This window comes from Phasianus colchicus, chromosome 17 (assembly GCF_987193195.1).
Source record: "Phasianus colchicus chromosome 17, bPhaCol1.hap1.1, whole genome shotgun sequence".
NCBI lineage: Eukaryota > Metazoa > Chordata > Aves > Galliformes > Phasianidae > Phasianus > Phasianus colchicus.
Window position 1 is genome coordinate 13,896,711 of NC_143452.1, and position 19,088 is coordinate 13,915,798.

A 19,088-nucleotide genomic window follows, 5' to 3' on the forward strand; every position below is an offset into this window, starting at 1 on the left:
GCGGCGGGGCGCTGAGGCGGCGGGGCGCTGAGGCGGCGTTCCCGCCCGGCGGGGCAGCGCCCTCCGCCCCTCGCGGGCAGCGCGGCCGCCGGAGGGGCGATCTGAGGCCGGGAGCCAAGTAGGGCGGTCCCCGCCGGGAGCAGGAGGGGCGTTGGGTTCATCTCCTTTCTGAGCCCTGAGCGAACGCTGGGCTCTTCGAGCAGAGCTCCGCGCCGAGGCAGGACTTGCTGAGCGCGGAGCCGTGCCGCCCTCGCAGGTGGGAGCGCGCAGCTCTGCTGCTCTGAGTGCATGCGGGCTCTGCTCGTATCTCCCTGTACTCAGGAGATAAAGAAGTTAGTTTGTTTTTTTTTTTCCCCTTAAATCGGACAACGTAGCGGACTGTTTTTTGTCAGTTGTTCCACATCCCTTCGCTGAAGGCAGTGTCCGGCATGAGAAGCTCAGGATGGAGTCTGTTCACCTGCCCTCCGTTCTTGGATTCCCGCTTAGCTGTGGCCGTTACTACCTGTGTCCTCTCCCAAATGCTGTTCTGTTGCACCCTCTTAAAAATGTGACCCCAAGAGAAGTTTCAGCCTCCACACCTTGTATTGAAGAGTCAGCTTCTTCCTCAGCCTCAGGATGGGGCTCCGTACATAAGAACGTGGTTATCCCATGCACAGTGCTCCAGCACACTGTTTCCAAAGTGAGTTCTCTTGTCAGCCAACTTCTGTTTCTCAGATTACTGTTACTTCTTGGGTTTTTGACTGTATTTCCTCAAGGGTTGGTGCAGGCTTGGCATTCTTGGTACCTGCAGTTAGTCAAAATGAGATTGGATTTGCATAAGAGACTTCTTTTTGTGAGTGAATTTGATTATAAATATCCTGTTGCATGGATTTAAAGCAGTGAGAATGGTGGAGCTGTCAGCAGGTGAGATATGTCAATGTCATTCAAGACTGAAGCCTTTTGTAGCTTGGTTGGGGCCCCTGCATGGTTTGGCTGTTCCTGCTGGAGAAAGCTTTCCCATCATTTTTCTTAATTGTTCTCCCAGAGTCTCCAAAAAAGGCCACGTTTCAGTGTTCAGCCCCTAAATGCCACCTTGTTTGAGATTTGCTCATTAGGCTACAAAATGGGAAGTGAGGAGCAGCCAGAGATACGAGCTAAGGAGCCCAGAGTGGGAATGCCTGCAGTAAAGAAAAGCTGCAGTGTGGTTTAATTGGATGAATGGTTTAACCTAGGTAAACAGTGAAACATTATTCTCTAATCAGATGCTGCATGTAGCACAGAAGCATTACTATGTGGTGCGAAAAAGAATTTTTGCCTTACCTGCTGCTTTCTCTTTACCTGATTTTTGAAACTGGTCAGGCACAGACAAGTAGGTGAAAAAGATTGGTTTCTCTGTTAGCAACAGCAGTGAACGAAGGACTGTACCTTCTATTCTAATCTGGCTGCTGGGAGGGTGTACCCATATCTGGAGAACAGGTGGTCAATCTTTAACCTCTTGGACCTGGGGACAGAAAGAGAAATTCAACAGTTTTCCTGTTTTCCCTTTTCACTGTGATTTCAGGGTTAAGAATTACAAACACATATGGGAACTCTTGCTGTATTTCAGTGATTCTATATTGAGAGATAAGTCTTTATAATGTCACCAGAGAGCTGCTCCTGGAGATGGCCATTTTTCATGCAGGCATAAACCTGCTCTAGGTAGGAGCAAGTCAATACTTGTGATGCTATAGCTGCATGCATCTGAATTATTGTAATGTACAAATATTTTACAAAGGAAGAGAGAGTACAGGCTTTTACACTTGTGTCACCTGAATGGATGGTAATAAAGAAAATCGCTACAAGTTCTTCAGTCAATGATTAATTAGCAATGTATTCTGCTAGATATGTACTATTGTCACAGAAATAATTAATTGCCTTGAATGATAAAAACTCATTACCTGAGCAAATGGATATTTTGCCGCTGAATAACACAGAAAATAAAAGGAACATTTTGCAGTAGTGATATATATTGTAAATCCTATTTCAAAAAGCACACCTAATTGGGGCAAATACTATTGAATTCTTTTGGCTTTGTGTACTGTTACATGCAGTGACATCCAGAGCAAAAAAAAAAAAAAAAAAAAAAAGGGATACTGTAAACAGTTGAATGTTAGTTTGTGTTAAACAACAAGCTTCAGATCTTGTAGTGCTTCATATTCACGTGTCTTTTGGAGCTACAGCAATGTAATGGGTATATAGAGCCACTTTATGAAAACATCAAATGTGTTCCATATGTAGAAGAGTCGGGACTTCCTCTTGTTGAGTAGGGGAAAGCACCCTGCCTTTTTGTTCCTAAAAGTTGTAGGGATTTTCAGTAATTTTTGTATGATCCCTAGTATGGACGTGGCTCTAGCTACCCACAAAATAATGGGAAGCAGCCTAGCTTTGAGTTTAAAAGTGAACATTAACAGAATAATGAAACTAATTCTATTATTTTTGATTCATTTGAAGCCCATAAAATGACTTACTTAGCTTAATAATGTTCAAGTCTTTAATTTACATTTCTGTTAATACTTAGCATTTTGAGATGACCTAGTTTAAATCAGCCAACATCATAAATCTCAATTAAAATGTCTGCAAATATGATACATGCTGTTCTTTGCTGTTCGACTTTGAATGCAACTTTATAGTCACACTAAGCCAGTTCTAGCAGACAGCATCTCCATTGTACAACGGGGAAGTTTGCTAGTAACATTCAGCACACTTAATGCTATTGACTGTATGTATTTGTGCCGTTATTCTATGTTAACATCCATTTTTTTAGCAGAAATATAACATTTTGTTAAACAGAGCTCCTATCTTCCAATATGTCCTTTTGGTGTTACATCTTAAGCATTCCTTGTTCTGATTTTCTGTTTAGTTTTGGTTAAGCATTTGGGATTGTTAATATGGAAAGTTCATTTCTGCCTCGATTTTTCTCACTAATATTACAGCATCATGCAAGAGTAACAATTCAACTATTAGCCCTGGATTACGCTGAAGAACCTGTAGGTTCACAAAAAAAACCCAAAAAAACAATGCAACTGGACCTTGTCATGTGATGTGAATAGTCTGTTTTGCTTCTGATTTTGTTCTGATGTTGGTATCAATTTTGCTGTATAAAATTATTCTTGATTTATGTAACTGTATGATCGAGCTTGATATCTTCTGTCTCTGTGTTAATCTGAGCAGTGGGAACAGGAAAATTTAATATTTTATTTCTTATTCTTGGAGCGCTAGGCATCTACATCAAAGGTTCAGGAAAGTGTGTAGCTCTGAATTCACTGATCTGAGTACCTTCTGGAGTGAGGTATACAAACCAGATCCCTTTTTCTTGTAGAAAGAGAGAATTTACAGTAATATGGGTTAAGGAGAAAATTCCTATAGTCCAGGTGTAAGAAACCAGATAGGAAACTCTAATTCTGGTCCTGCTGGTTGTGAGTGTTTGGTCTGTGCAAAACAGCTTAATGTAGATAAGGAAGGCTGATTGAGGTCCTGTCGCCTAGTGTGGAGATTATAGGTAGCACACTGTTGAGAAGTGAAATATGTTTTTCCCCCAGGAGGGGAAGAGCTGGGTGCAGATCTGCCACATCCCAGTACTGCAGTTGATTTAAGCACTGAGGTATTTGTTGAAAGGCGATTCCCATCCAGTGCTTGTGTGTGTGTTTTCAGAACATGCAATGCAAGTATGCATTTAGGGCCAACTTTGTAGAGGAGTTCAAGCATGAAGAATTTATTTGTGATCTAGATACTTAAACTAACATGAAATGCTGATTTGTGTAATTCTATCAAAACTTAGGGGATTTTATGCATGCTAAGAGTCAGAGTAGAGAATATTATACTCAAAAGTTAAAGGCAGGTTACTTGAGAGACCTTACAATCTAATGAAGAATCTATTGGGGAGCACTCTTGGTCTCTTTTTGTTGAGGACGATTTTCCAAAACATGTTCAAGGCAATGGCATTGCTTCCTTGCTGAGTAAGCCCTCCTGTGGGTTCTAATTCAGGTGATCCATTTGGCCTTGCCTCCTTGTGAGAACAGATAATACCCTGGAGGCTGTGCTGAAGAGGAAATAAACAGAGGACTATGGGAGTACAAGGGTGCAAGAAAGCAAATTGCAGTTTGTCAGTGTACAACAGAACATTTCAAGGGCAGGCTGGATGTGGCTCTGGGCAGCCTGATCTAGTGGTTGGCAACCCTGCCCATGGCAGGGGGGTTGAAAGTGGGTGATCTTTATGGTCCTTTTCAACCCAGTCAATCCTATGATTCTTTGATCCAAAACACAAATACCAATAATCCTTGCTCCAAGGCACTTCAGGGCTATGACTGTGGGAAATAACATTAAATCCTGAATGCTACAGAATCAATCACAGCATTTTCATTGCAACAATGCATCTTCTGCGGTGCCATGCAAACCCAAGCCCTTGATGGAAGGAGTGTTGTGCAACATCAAGGCACGTGGGTTCGGTAGCCTATGGATGTAGCCTGTTGTACAGGGAGAATCTGTATCCTCAGAGTGACAGAGAAAGGGATTGGCATGGAATTGGTGTGGATTGCTATATGCTGGGTTGCCAAATCAGCTAGAGAGCAGGTTGGTTTCCTTTGGCTTGCTATGCAGCTGCAGCCCTGTAAGGGGCAAGGCCACAACGTGGGTGGTTTCACATGGTGATAAGGGATCAGGAGCAAAAGAAGCTGCATACTGGAAACTGAACATCAGTGGTAGTAGTGAAAAGGAGATGCAAATGGAAAAAATGTTTCTGATGGCAAACTAAAAATCTAAACATTTTACTAGCAGCACAGATTTCCTGCTGTGTGGCTATGTTCTTATGCAGGTCACCAGGTGACACCTTTTCCATGTTAATGTCACCATCTGCTTGCCATGACTGTGTGCCATAGTGTACACCTCTGCTTCAGAGCTGGGGAGGTCATGGGTTCATGTCTCATCTGCCATGTGATTGTGGTAGATTTGTCATCATGGTCAGCCTAATCTTGAGTTTCAGAGAGATAACTTTAGAGTGTCAGAAGATGATTCACGCATCAACATAGAGCTCTGTAGCTTCCAAACTTAACCCAACTCATTCCGTGGCTCTTACCAGTTCTCAAGCCTTAGTAACTTAACCTGGCCCTAAAAAGAAGACTCTGAGCAATAAAAATACAGGTAGCAATAAGAAACATATGCATCATTAAGAGTAACCACTTGGTGTTACTCTTCTTCTTTGTTTATATTATATGAAGATAAGGAAATACTTAAATTGTTTACTTAGTCAGTGTCTCCTTTAAGGAGGCATTACTGTAAACAGCTGACTAGGGGCAGAGCTAGTTATGTAGTGAAGAAACAAATGTTTTCCTCTTTGAAATGAAATGATTTCAGTAATAATAATTATATCAGTATCCTGTATTACTCATTGCAGTGCCTCTGATTCTCCTAGGACAAGGCTGAAATTTAGAATCTGAATAATTGTAGCTTCTATACTGTGGGAAGGAAGGAAAGGTGGGTAAGGTGGGAGAGATAGAGCAAGATGTAGAGGAGACTGTAACGTGTCCTAACTGCTCAGTTTTCTGCTCTGAAACAAGTACTAGAGCAGTTGCTGTCTTGTGTATGGTGATGATGGCCATGGTTTTTCATTTTATGAAAACTAGAAAGTATGGCACAAAGTCATCATTGCGCCAGTGCTGTAGAGTCTCGTGCTTAGGCTCTCTTTCTAAATTTCACCCTGCATGAAAGGGACTATCTTTGACCTGTTCAATCAAGTAATAAGGAAAGTTCTGTTTTATTTTCCTTTAGTATAGGGTCTTAAGGCTGTTAGTCTATTTTTGAAAACTGCTTTAATTGTCAATGGAGAGTTATTAAGAATTGAGTCACTTAACTTTATACACTATTCCTTTCCATTCCTAATTGTGAATATGCACTTTTCTCAGTGGCAACACGTTTCTGTGCTTCTGCATGGGAAATCAGCTTGGCTGGTTTTATAAGTTCCCTCAGTGAATTCTAAACTATCTCCTTCTCAAGATCAAATAGTACAAATGAAAAAAAAAAAAAAAAAAGCATCTAATTCCACTACCTAGTAGTGATTGGGGTAGAATAGGTAATAGGAAGGTATTGATTGGAAATTTTATGAGAAGGTCTAATTTATGGATCTGTAATTTCATTTAAAGTCAGTGGGGAAAATATATATGCTAACTAATGCTGAGTTTGATTCCACAGGCTCTATGCTTTTGGATGCCTGTCACAGTAGAGTCAAAGGTCTTTAATATATTCCAGTGAGAATATGGGCCAAAAATGGCCACTTAGATCAGAGGGCTGCATGAATGTACGCAGCCACTTAATAGATATTTAGTCCTCAAACTGCACTCTCCACTGCAGAGCATGTCATAACAGCCTGCGTGGAACTTAAGACCTACCTTACAAAATACTAAAAGTTTGCAAAATTTGCGCAGCATTGCAGGAAAAAGGCGGAGGAGATTAAAAGCATTGCTGGTGACTTAGATCCTTGTAATAATGGAGGTTGAGTAACTGAACATCTGATCTCAGGACAGAACCCTTTTTGCACTTTTAGAGAGGAAGGCAGTCCCTCACTGAAATTATTCTACCCTAGGAAACATTGCATCCTCATCCCAATATATTCTGATTCAGAGTATATAGCCTTTTAAAAGTACATTAGTTTAGCTAGCTGCAGTAGCATTAAGAAATGATCTGCCAAATCTCTGTCTAGAAAGAAAAGGACCATCTACCTATTATCTATACGTAGAAGCTTCAGCTGTCAGTGATGCTGTGACAAGGGATGCATATGGGAAGTGTGCAGAATATATGCACATGTGCTCTTTTTACCGTTTCTGATATTTTTTGGCCGTCGTGGTTCTTCAGAATGTGTTTAAGGCTAACATGTGGCAGAAACACAGAGCTAGCGTCTAAAGGGCAATTTAGCACTGGATGGCGCTGTAGTCCATAGCGCTCATAGTAATCACCGCTCTGACGGAACGTTCTGCTGGTAAGAATTTTCTGTCAAGCAGTAACTAACAGGCAAATAGTTACTGGAAAGACTTTTAATGGCCAATTCTAATAAAATCAAGTTGCACTTCAGAGTTAACTCTATTTTTGAAGCATTAGGTATTAGGAAGTCTGTTCAAGTTTTGCCAGATTCCTTAGCTTTCTAAATATAAATTTAAAACTGCAATTGATGCTGTTATATGGTATTCAGGTACACTGTACTCTTTCCTAGAATGAAATGGCATGTTTTTTAATTATACAGTATTTTATCCCAGGCTTTTATTTGCTGTTTTATGATTTATGCCATATTATATTAATAAGAGAATAAAGCTTTCAGCAATCTTTCTTTAAATAATTCTTTCTTTTTCTTTGCAGTAGAGATAGCAAATCTGAGTTTGGAGTCACCTTTACTTCAGTATTCTAGAGCTACAGAATGAGTGAGTATTTAAGTCTGGCCTTATTGCAGACCTGTAATTTTAAAAGCATAAGTATTTTTTACCTCAAATAGAAGATGCAGGTGTTCAAGGAAATGTTTATAGTTCATTCAAAGCTGTGACTACTGTTTGTACATATGCGAGGAAACATTAACTTAAGTCTGAGTTATTGATAGACGGCTAGTTTAATGTTGAGACCCTTGTGTAACTGATGTTGTTATTACTATAGCATGGCATTCAGTGCAAGCAAGCCAGTTGCAAATTTACCTAAGTTTGTTATGGTGTCTTGCAGCCTGTACTGAGTTAATTCCTGCCAGTATATTTAGTCTGAAGGTAAGTGAATTATATAAATGAACTTCTGACTAGACTTGAGGCTGTACACCCAAAAGGAAAGTGTTTGGAAGCAATATTGACCTAGCCTCACCTCCTGTGCCACCTGCTGCTGTTTTCTGTGGTTTACTACCCCTTCAATTGTTCCAGCCCAATGATTTGTGCAGCTGCACTCAGAAATGGATCTGGAAACTCATCTACTTAAATACAAAAAAAAAAAATCTACCAGGTTTTCTTCTGGCTTAGTTTCAAGGCAGATCAGGACTCCAGTGCAATGAACTGTGTGGCAACACAGACTATTTCTTCTATAACAACAGAGTTCATTAATGCTGCAGGAGGAAGATTACCAAAGACAAGCAATAACACCTCAAGCCACTGTTGCCACTAAATACTTCATCTAGACACAACTAAATCTATTATTTCAGTGTTTCATAGTAAATTATGATTTAAATTAAGATCGTATTTTAAATGATTGTGATTGGACATAATTTTATATGCATCTCCTTATGGCTTATGGGTATAGTTTGGGCTCTGACAAGTGTAGATAAACAATTCTGAGGACAGCTCAGAGTAGAGCTTTATGCCTTTTATCTGTGAGTAGAATTCTTGAGATCCTTCCAGTTTCAGATAAACTGCCAGTGGAGAAAAGCAATGATATGAAAATAAGATTATGTCCATTTTAATAAGTATTTTGTAACAAGGGGTCTGTTTTCGTATTGCCCTCAGTTGTTTCTGGAGGCATATCTTACTACTTTGGTCGTGTGCAATTTCTTTATTCTTCCTGGTCATCATTTTTATAGTGAAGGAAGCCGTTCTAGCAGGGTTGAATCCCTTTTTTGTAACTGGTGAAGTATGTGGAAATTTAACCAACCAAGTTTTTCTGGTTTCTATGAAAAATACTGTCTGTGAAAACATAAAAGCACTTACAAAATGTCAACATTCACTCCTATCTGCATGCAGATCAATACAAATGGGTCACCGTAACCTCTTAGAGAACAGGTCTGCATGACAACTGGAACTAATATGTATCTAAGGTTCTCAAAAAAAAAAAAACAAAAAAAAAACCAACAAACACCACCACCACCAACAATGAAAAGTCTTTATCTATGGAGTATCTGCTCCCAGCCTCCCAGCAAGGCAATTTATATCAGATGGGTCTGGATGATCTTGTTTCCAGATGACTTCTTTTAACTTTTCATTGTAAGAGAAGTTAATTTTCATTAATACAGACAGAATTTTAATGCAGAAGTATATATTCTGCATTGCTTGTTTCACCTTGTCTCCTTGTTAAATGACTGTCTTACTATGATAAATACTTTTAACTGTCAGAAATGTAGGATAAGTTCTCTAATTGTATGTGTAATTACCACCACTGCATGCTGTAAGCAGTGCATGTATCTATCTTGGGGCAGCACATTCAGAAGCTATTAAGTAAGAAGCTGAAAAGACATTTCTTCACTGTGTGGTGGTATGAGTGATGCAGATGCTGAACTGACACGGGAAGGTGGTGCAGCACACACCTGAAGATATATTACTTGCTAACTACAAATAATGAAATGGATGTCGCAAAACTCGAAATGACCCCAGTATTATAGTTGCCTGTGAAAATCGTAAGATAGCTGTGTATAATGCCTTATGTGGACTGCAGAGCCTGAATTCAGCTGAGAACTAAATCATAGAACAATTAACAAAACCCCTAAAATACTGTCTGGTCTTAGTTCACTAATATTGGTCAGGTTCAGTGTACCCCATGATTTGTGTTCAGCAGCCTTGTAGTTTAATCAGGAGCTAGAATAAGAGTGATTTGCAAGAAGTAGCTTTAATTTTAAAATCTTCATTGAAATGGCAAAGTCAAAAGAGAAATATAAATATTTGATATTTAGATTTGGCTCCTTAGGCATGTTAGTTGAAAACTGAAATATGAAGAGGTCAAATATGAAGTAGATTGCAGAGACTTGGGTTTTCTGGATTTGTTTCCTTCTAAAGGCATTCCATTTGCTACCAATTTCAATTCTGTATGTGAGATTAGATTCAGCAAAACTTTCAATTGTGTAGAGTATATTCAGACTTAAGGTTTGCCTACTGGGTCTGCATAATCAGTGAAAATTCTGAAAATTAAGTTGTCTGTTTAAAATGTTATACAGAATACATACCAATCTTTTTTCATTTGTCATGTTCTTCTGTTATATATTGTGATAGTGTACTGTTAAACATCATATATAAATATAGTGTTTAATAAATAAGAAGTAAGTTGGAAAGATTAATCTGTTCTCCTCCACCCAAAGGATCAAGCAGTTAAAACTATAATCATATTCCTCTGGGTCAGATCTTTTGCTGATGAACTCTAGCTCAGTAAAAACCTGAAGTACAAGGGACAAAAATCTGACACAAATATGAATCTGAATCATTGTAAACCATTTTTGAAAACGTTTATCATCTAACAAAACCCAAATGCCTAAGTGCTTGACAATGAATCTTTACCACAGTTGTTTGTAACATCTCCTTATAGTTTGGTAAAGGCATACAGTGTAGTGTCACAGTTAGGATGTGGCCACATTACCCACAGCAGTGCCTCATAAGTGGTTGTCTGTGTGCAGAGCTGTAGTCGCTGACCATGAAGTCATTTTTAGCCTGTGCCAAATGCATTTGATTAAATTGCTGTGAAGGTTAAAGGTGGCTCCTAGCATTGAATTTTGGAGGCTGTGTCTAGTCTCTTTTAGTTTTGTTTACTGCATTCTTGTAGATTGGAGTAGATCTTTATTTTATATAGCATTATATAATAATTATATAAGAAATATATATATATATAATTATATAAGAAATTAATGTCAAAACCCTTAAGGACTTTATAAAAGACAGTGCATAGTGGCAGTCCACATACACTTCTCAACTAGTTAGGATTACTTGATTGAAGAGAGGAGGTGGGAATGATCATTAACATGTAGCTAGGTTTGTTTTAGTTGCATTATTTGCAAACCTGACAAGTGAGACAGGAACTCCACGGGAACACAGGTTATTGTCAGCTCTTTTGGAATTTGAAGGATATGTTAGATGATTACTTTAATTATGATAGCTTGGAAATCTTAAAATTTCTGGTATGCATATGCAGACATCATTTTTGCTACCTGCTGTCTAGAAATCCCTGATACTGTTGCAGGTATCTGCTTTATATTTTGTGGGGTTTGTGTATAGTACAGTATGTTTGTTGTATCAATTTCAATTCTGTCTCCAAAGCTTTGTGCACAGAAAGGGAGCTGACGTGGATCCACTTGGTAGTGGGGATAGAGGTGCAGACTCCCATCTGTGTGGTGGGGATCTCATGGGCTGCTTCCACAACTACATAAAGCAATTATCACTGAGGCCCATTCAGTGCTGAGTCATAATCAAGAAATCCTGTGGCACTGGTTCTTATTAATGTTACTTACTAGAAGACTTCGGTGTCTTAGGCTTCTGTATAATATTTGCTTATCTGTCTTGTATATTCCATACTAACAGCAGTAATGTTGTGATTTAGAAGAACATTGGTTTCCAGCTGACAGGGTACAGAAAAGATGTTTGTTGTCCTTTTTTTCCTCAATAGGCTTTTATGCTTACATGACTGATTTAACTCTGATAGCGTTATTTCTGATTTATTAAAAAATAACAGTGAGTAAAGAAAAGATCTATTTTTCCCAAAGGAAAAGAATGAAAAGATGAAGAGGGAAATAACACTTAATTAGGTCCACTGAATTTGTGCTTTGCTATAGAAATTTGGGCTCATGTGGGTTGCGTTAAGCAAATGCTGTACTCACAGGAAGAGCTAAATGACACTGTTGGGTCACGTTAGCTGGCCACTTGTTGACCAAAACAGAAAATGAAAACTTCTTTGTCACATGAGCATTTGCTTGACATAGCATCCATCTCAAGGTGAATAAGAAACTGGTTTACTGGCAAGTTGAAAATTAGGTGATATAGTGAAGAAATTTTATTATGTAAACTACACTTTAATGAATTTATAGAAATGTATTACTGCTGCTTAAATCTCTTAAAGATTTTGCTGACAGTTTTGTTTTATCAATATATATATATGTACGCATACATATACAGAGAACATATATCTATACACTCCATAACATGTATGTTTTACATTAAATAAACTTGCAAATGTATTTTTTTCAGCATTAAAAAACTGAGAAATAACAAAGACTGGTGAAATAGATGCCAAAAGAGTTTCTCAATATGATGAGAAATTATTTCCAAAGTACAAATATACAGAATAAACTCTGTTAAGGAATTTGTGATTGATTATTAATTATACATTTTGATTACAGAGAATTTTTACTGCTTAATGATGAAGGCAAATAGTTTTTTTTTAAATACTTTTAATCAACCTGTGATTTACATGATGGAATTGAATAGCATTCATATTTCCTCATAGTAGGCACATCTTACCTGTATATTTAGCTTTGAGTTCATAAGAGAAAGATATGGCAGTTTAGAGCTAGGTACACTGAGTTTTGTTTCAAGGGTGCTTTTACTCTGTATTGACAGAGATTATGTGAGGACAACTAATTGCTCATTTAGGTGTCTAGTTAATTGTACACAAGTCAGTAGTGAATTTCCACTTTCTAATAATAATAAATGGCAGGCTTCTGATTATCTTCTCCCATAACATACCGTTTGTGGCAATTTGCTGCTAATTTTAATGAAAATGGAACTGTGCTCTTATTACAGTTTAGGAGACTTTAACCATTATTTCCACACACACTAATTAACTTATTTAAATAAAAGCACCATGAAATGCAGAAGGCATGCAAATAAAATTCATTTTGAAAAGTATTTGTATGACAGTGCGTGACTTTCTGAGAGTCATCAAAATCACATGAAACCTTCCTTTTTTTTAGATAAAATTTGAGAGGCACTATTTTAGAGTTGGTTTCAGGGCTGTTCTAGCTTTTTTTTTTTCTTTTTTCTTTTTTAATCTGTAAGGGACTTCTATAATGGAACAAAAAAGTTAGCTTTTGTTACAGCAAGGCATTCTCTAGTGCTAGAACATCATGTTTTATGAGGTGGAAAATATCAGTTGTCAGAGCACAGCTCTAATTGCTGAAAAAGTGTCTTCAAAAAAAAGAAAGAAAGAAAGAATTGGACTGTTTTTGAGTGAAGAAGATGTAAATCTATGAAGTACATTCCAGCATGCAATATTTCAGAGAAACACAGAACTCTATTGCTCAAAATTTCCATACCCAAAATTGAAGCATATAGGTAAGCTTGTAAGGGGAGTGATCGAGTACCGACTGAGAACTTTTTAGCCAAACATTCTTTGTTTAAAAGCAGTGTTAAAAGAGAAAACTTCTGTGGACAAGTTGTAGTTTTTACAAAAAGTTTCTAGAATCAAAATGGAATTTCTAATCAAATTTAAAGAACGTGAGAGAGCCTCCCATTCTGGAAAATGAAGAATTTCAGTAGTTAGTACCATGACTCACAACAGGAACCAACTTTTGTCTCCTGTCTTAGAGAAGACCCTTAAAAAAAGCATTGTTTGACATTTGACTGCCTGTATGTGCTTGTGTTCTGGTCCTTTTTGGAAAAAAAATTGGAAGGTCCACAGTTTGTTCCAGAACAGAATGCAGTTACATGCTTGAAGTACAGAATTTTTCTCAAGTAGTTTTTTACTGTCCAGTCTCAAGTGTACAAATAATAGTTTAAATACAATGGCTTTTATTGCTTTTAGCCTTTGAATACCATTCATCTTTGTTTCATTCTGCCTTTTCTGGGACATGTGCATATCATGTTTGTCCTACATCTGTTACCCAGATGAACAATGCCATGGGATGCATGACTCACCTAATGGCTTGAAATTCTGGCACCATATTATTGGTTACAATAGGTGGGGCTGTATACACTCAAAACCAAAAAATGTGTGTTTGAACAATAAAATGTTTGGGGCTTGTTTGCCTGTGTTTAGGTTTGCACATTGCACACATATTGACCCCAATTAAATTACAAAGAAGAGAAGATCCATTAAATAAGTTATTAAAACTACCACAGAACTTGTCAAATGAATGACTGTACAAACAGTGGAGCTGTTTCTTAGGTATTAGAGAAAATCCAGGCTGTTCCCAGTCAAAATCCAGTTGAGATAAGAATTGTTCATTGGACCCTCAAAGCCTAAAAGATTGTGGAAAACATTAAATTGAATAAGTTTTGTGAATTGTTGATTTTTCACTTCTGTGAAGCAGCTTATATCATTGTAAAGCCAGGCAGGGAGAATTATGTCTACGTAAGACTGAGAACAGTACTATCGCCTAAGTGTGGGTAAATAATAATAAAGCTCTGGTAAAGCAGAAATAGCCTAATATCCAGTTATCTAATGTCTTTATCATTCAAGGCAAAACATGCTCAGTTCTACCCATTACTAAGCCTCCCTCCTCTTTTCCCTTCACAAGCTGTAGCCCATGGTTTTCTGAAATAGTTTCACCTGATTCAACATCCATTTGCTGTGTAAGTAGTAGTGCTGTGACAGCAATGTGATGCTATGTGGAAGAGGATCCTCATAAAAAATTCTCCATATCAGAGGAACAGGTAACTTGTTTAAGAGGCTTATTCCCCTGAGGACACACTGTTAAAATGGGATCTTTTCTTTCACTTTCAAGGTAGCAAACTCAGTTCTGTTTCCCCATGAAAGCTGTCCTGGTAGCCCTACTGGTTCAAATACATGGTTTGAGATGTGAAACTAGCAGAATATCTGGTACAAATTAAGAAAAATCTGTGGCTACTTTGATAATAGTCTTTAATGCTCAAACTGAGAGGAGTCAGTAAGAAGAATTTACAAAGGAAATGGAAAAGAACGTTATGATTATGGTTTTAGTGTTGTGAGAAGTGGGAAGTTTGTGTTTCGCAACTAATTTTAACTTTGTCTATTTGAGATAATATAAAACTGAAAGTAGATATTTTGTTCCATGTTAGCCATTGTGATCAGCTCTTCAGTAACTAGGAGAACATGAGCAGAGCTGAGCATTGTGGTGCTAAGCACTGCCATGCTTGACACATGAAAAACTGGAAAAGTGGCTGGGTGAATCACTGGGGATATCATTGCCTGTTATCAGAAAAGGTGCAAATCCAGCTCACATCTCAAGGACTGTGCTGGGACAAGGCAGGATGGTATTTTAGCAGCACTGAATTTTGTAATTGTTAATTGGCAGTTAAATATCCTTATATTGCTACTGCTAATTAGCAAGCTACAGGGATAATGAGAAAATTAAGATATACGAGAGATTTATTAGACACTGGCACTCCAGTTAAAACTCTCCATGGAACAGATAACTGTACTTTGAGCAGAGCACATTTTCCATGCAGAATAGGCATGCTATTGTCCCTATTTGTCTAATTTCAGCCTAAGTAGTTCCAGATTTCAATAAAACATTGTTTGTGAAGATTTTTCTCTACACATGTCTCTAATGACTGGGTATATTCATCTGGAGATGGATTTGAATCCTCTGCTTACTAATGCCATGAGTCTGATGGTCATGACCCAGGCCAAAAGAAAACGGTGAAATTGGCTTCCGGAATGTATGTGCAATGTAATGTGCATGATTCTAGTTTAGTTTCAAACCACTGAAGGCTGTACATAGCTCATTCCCAGGATGTTCATCCTGTTATCAATTGAACAAGAATATAGTCCTTAAAGAGCCACTGAGATACAGAGAGCTGTGTGGTGGTGTTTGCTGAGCAACCTCAAATTCCACTGTCTAATTGAAACTCAGCACTTTCTGTGCTGAGCTCAAGAATTTCAACAAACAGGATAGTGGTGGACAAGTTTAGAAACAGATTTTCTTGAAGGGATAACTTCAGTATTAAATTTTGAAGGAAGATTTTGTTTTCCAAAAACAGTTTTGTGTCAAACTACCGTAAGATTTGGGGGATTTCTCATATAAACTTCCAGGAGTCAATGGCTGGAATGATACAGCTCTGAGTGTCACTGACTGCAACTCTCGAGTCAAGGAGTGAAGACTGGCGCTATTAAAATTCTCATGTGGGCCCTAGTCTTGGGGCTACTAAGCTAATAACCCATTCTGTGTACTTCTGTGGAAGATTCTGTAGCAGTAACTTGAAATCAGCTGATTTTTTTCTAAGCTGTTGAGAATCAGCAATCAGGTTTCTAACGGTGCCAGTCTGTGCTATGTTCTTTGTGTCCTCAAAGTCTTTCAGATACAGTTTTTAATATCTATGAAGTATTTTTGTAGTACATCAGATCTCTTACTGTGCTCCCTGCTCTACTGCCAGTCTTACCCCTGCAGTTTCAGTAAGAATTCGATGTGAACTGCTTTCTCTGTGGGACACCCTCAGCTGTACAAATCCTGTTTTACTGCTGATTATCGGTGTCTGTGTTGGACTTTCCAAAAATGACAGTGTCACACAGCAGGATCTGATTCAGTCTCACCTGTAGATAACAGGTTAAAATCTAGCTTATAGTAGAGATGACAGAAATTTTGACATGTGGCAGTTACTCAGTTATGTGCAACGACAATTTTAATTCTTGCTATCACCATATTTCTTAATATCTTTTTTATATATGCTTAGCAGTATTTCAGAAATTCTTTTTCTTCCTCAGCGCATTGATTGTGATGTGACTATGAAGAGAGTGGAGAGAAGTGTTTGGTTTTTTGCTAATTGGCCCCTTCTCCTCGTCTTAACCCACTCTCCCAGCTACTGTGATAAGTTTCTACTTGTTGCTGTTTTTTCCATCTTAAAACTTTTGTCCCAGTGCCAGAACATTATGTTCCTGGTTAGAGCCATGACGTCAAATGGTATCTGGCTCCAGGCCAAGGAATGCTACTGGGAAGGAGTGAATGAATGAATGAGTTTTTCAATTCACATTGTAGTTGCCTCTTTCAGAGCCAGGAATCTTCTTGTAATATTCAGTCAACTGGCTAACGTAAATGTTATCAGTGTTCCTTACTAGAACCAGAAGGAATTTCAGAGAGGATTCAAGACTGGTGATGATCACTATAACTATAATGGAAGAAAAATATGAGTCAGTGCATGCTGCCCACTAAATATAGTAGGAAAGAGAACCCCATGCCTGCAGTAGTTACTATGCAGTGTTCGGAAACTGAAAGGGATGAAATATGTGTGCTCACATAGCTTGCATTTCTATCAAAAATAATCCATCCTTAACTCAGCATGGCAATACACTTCTTTTATCTGTACGTTTGCAAAGCTGAGGGTTCACAATTACAATTCAATTTGGAATTTACTCCTGTAAATTCAGAAATTTGCAGGTGCTGATAATGGTTTGTTCCTGGGCTTTCAGTCCACTTTTTTAATGAAAATCTTCTCTTGAAACATCTTTTTCAACTGTAGGCTAATGTTCAGTTTACTGCCTGTTCATTTTCATGATATGCTGATTAACAAATCAGCGTGATAGGAACAACTGCTATGACATGCTCACCTTCAGTTTAATTGCACAGAGTTCTTTAATAGCATGATGTATTGAAAATGTAAATTGAATGTTTAGAACAACCACAGTTTTGGCAGGAGAACCAGGCAGGCTCTTGATTCTATAAGGAATAAACCGATACACATACGGAAGATACACAGATGAATTGTGTGAAGGATCAGCAGTCAAATAGCTGCCGAAGAGGAAGTGGTGGCATGGTTACACCAGCTGGAGTCCATTACAGGGCTTCTGGTGTATAAAGCCAGGAACTCACATTTTAAAATGAATTTTGCTAATTGCTGCTACTCCTGGATGAATATAAAAATACACTTTTAAGTTTTCTACCTGGTAGGAAATGGTTGTAACAACCCTAACTATTTTGGCATCCAAAAAATGGGCAATACATTCTTTAAGTAGCACCACCCTGTTATAACAAAATACCTGGGTTGTTAGATGTATTTTCTAGCTCACATGTCTTAGTTACTGCTTAAAGTGGCAAATACAGTTTTGATACTAGATGAACGATATACGTTTAGCTTTGACTACTCTTTAGAAATCAGTGGGACTGCTTGCAGTATTAAAATATGCATTTAAGCATTTTTCAGCATTGATGTGAAAAAGTCTGGGTTTCACTACAGATATTTAAAAACTGTAGCCATTTTCTACCAAATCCTTATGATTAGTCTGGTTGGGGCAAAGGAGGAAGAAGAAATTTATTGATTGTCCTTTTTCATGGTTTTTTTTTCCAATTTGGAAAAGAAAAACTGAATAATGAAGGTAATGATAATGATGCCCAGTTCATCTGAATTTTCTTTTGAAAATTATTAAGCAGGACTGGCGTGGATCACTTTTCTGTCTCTATCCAATATGATTATCTGAGTGTGAGTCTTGCATAAATTTTGTAATCACTGATTCACCACCACCTTTATTGCGTGAAACTGTATGGACTATAAATGTTGTACCATAAATATTAGAGAATTATAATCTCAGGGAATGTTCAGGACAGCCTGGAGAGAAGGAATCCTTAAACCTTTCAGACAGCTGGAGTTTGATGTAGAACTGGATATACAGAGAAAAGATATACAGATATACGAGAGCAGCAAGCAGTCAGCATATGAAATAGATGTGTGAGCAGTAGCAGTGGTTTCCAGCCTTTTGTGAAGAAACCAACTGCAAACAAAGCAAAACTATTTAGTATATCCTCTTTGATGATAATGTAAAACTGTGAATTTATGTGGGCTGTGACAAGTATAGCTGTGATGTCAGTGAATGTGCCCTTAGCAGCCCCTGGGGAGTCATCAGCAACCATGTCTCAGGTCATGCTCGGCATGACCACAAGTAACTGAGCTGGTGATGTTGGGGTCCATAGGAGTGCTTACAGTCAGACTGGTCTGTTAGGATGTCTTTCGTTTTTAAGGGTGTTGACATCGTAGGTTGGGGCTGTTTTGCAGCTTACTGCGAGTGGACAGGAATGTAATGAAGTGGTATCATGTGGGAAGTAGTCAGTCAGATGGATTACAGAACAGAGGAGAATGTTGCAGGGGTTGTCGTTTGCTGAGATATCAGGCTTAGAAGCAGTAAGCTTTTAAGAAATATAAATAGATAAATAAGAAATACTAACAAGCCATGGAGCCAAAGGTACCTTTAGCATGACTGAACAACTTGGGCGCTTTGCACTAAAGCAGTACAGTGAAACATAATAGCTGTCCTTCCAGAGATAAACAGCTCTTATCAGTAAAGGGCCATTTTACAGATTTACCTGTTTTTGCATTCTGGGTTTCTCCTAGCACATCTTCTGTACCTGTTCACACCTCTCATCTCTTAATATAAGCCTCCAGAGGTCTGTAGCATGGACCAGGTCTGAGGCTTTAGTGCTGCAGTGCTTTTTTTCTTAGAAACTGTAACAGATCCATTTCTTT

General features: G+C 38.2%; 1 protein-coding gene across 5 annotated transcripts in view; it reads left to right on the forward strand.

Annotated features, from left to right (window-relative positions):
* The first annotated feature begins 6 nt into the window (after nt 1–6).
* Nucleotides 7–19,088, forward strand: part of LOC149915653 (uncharacterized) — a 132,806-nt gene continuing 113,724 nt past the window's right edge. For 3 of the 5 annotated variants that reach the window (XR_016472026.1, XR_016472027.1, XM_090152419.1), the window contains exons 1-2: nt 7–679; nt 7,360–7,421. The gene's annotated coding sequence lies outside the window, so the exon portion shown is untranslated. The remainder of the gene's footprint in view (nt 680–7,359; nt 7,422–19,088) is intronic. The other 2 variants (XR_016472028.1, XR_016472029.1) reach the window with 1 other exon arrangement.